The sequence below is a fragment of the Rutidosis leptorrhynchoides genome, chromosome 7 (assembly GCF_046630445.1).
Source record: "Rutidosis leptorrhynchoides isolate AG116_Rl617_1_P2 chromosome 7, CSIRO_AGI_Rlap_v1, whole genome shotgun sequence".
Taxonomy (NCBI): domain Eukaryota; kingdom Viridiplantae; phylum Streptophyta; class Magnoliopsida; order Asterales; family Asteraceae; genus Rutidosis; species Rutidosis leptorrhynchoides.
In genome coordinates, this window is record NC_092339.1 from 45,531,984 (window position 1) to 45,533,224 (window position 1,241).

Here is a 1,241-nt window from a genome sequence, read left to right on the forward strand (position 1 = left end):
CCTGAAAGAGGCTTGATTAAAAGATTAAAACAGGAAAAACAAAAAAATTTAGGTAGTACTAGTAAACCGAAAACACCAAAAAATATCAAAAAACAAGTAGGAAACACTAGTGGTCAACCAGAAATCAAAACTGAACCTGAAACCATCGTCATTAAAGAAGAAATGGCTGAAGTAACACCTGATCCAAATGATCTACCAATGTGGAATACCTGACAAACTGCTCCCCCTCTCGCTCTTGAACCTATAAGAAGACCCGAAATTGAGGCCGAAAACTGGGAAGTCAAGGGACAGTTTATGCACATGGTACGTGAGAACCAATTCGACGGAAGACTTAATAATAATCCGATAGAACATCTAGAAGCTTTTGAAGATTTATGTGAACTGTATAAAAACAAAGATGTTTCTTCAGATGCATTTAAGTTAAGAACTTTTTCATACTCGTTAATCGGGGACGCAAAAGAATGGTTGAAAGCATCAAAACCTGATTCTATCACAACTTTCAATGAATTAAGAGATAAATTCATTACCCGATTTTTCTCACCGGCAAAAGCCGAAAGACTTAGAACTGAAATCACCACTTTTAAACAAAAGTCGGATGAAACTCTTTATGATGCATGGGAAAGATTAAAAAGAATGTTACGAAATTGTCCGCAACACGGATTACAAAAAGGGCAAATAGTACAAACTTTTTATCGTGGTATTGATGAACATACTCGTGGTATATTAGATTCCTCTGCTGGAGGAGTATTTATGTACAAATCACCAAATCAAGCGTATGACATGTTAGAAGACATGTCAGTTCATACTTTTGAATGGACACCGTCTAGAGATCAACAACCTAGAAGGACGGTGGCAAGCCTTGAAGAAAATGAAGACAACAACATAACCATAGCTTCACTATCGAATCAATTCAAAAAGTTTGGAAGAGAAATAGATAAACTAAATTCAATAGTTTTAGCATTGCAAGTAGGCTGTGAAATCTGTGGACAGCTACATTTCACGAAAGATTGTGATATCAATGATCGGCCAATGAACTCAGTAGCACAAGTTAAATTTATGGCCAATCAAAGACAAGGCAATTTTCAAGGAGGGAATTCTAATTATCAACCTGCAAACCCAGGATATCAAAACCCGAAGAATTTTGATTTTCAAAGAAATGGACCACCTGGCTTTTTCAATAGAAACCAACCTTCGTTTTCACCTCAACAAAATTTCCAACAATAACCATTACCTCAATTACC

General features: G+C 36.2%; 1 non-coding gene across 1 annotated transcript; it reads right to left on the minus strand.

The window, feature by feature from the left end:
* Positions 1 to 555: 555 nt before the first annotated feature.
* Positions 556 to 662, minus strand: LOC139860808 (small nucleolar RNA R71). The gene has a single exon (XR_011763424.1). It is a non-coding gene; the product is annotated as a small nucleolar RNA R71 (small nucleolar RNA).
* Between the last annotated feature and the right edge of the window lie 579 nt (positions 663 to 1,241).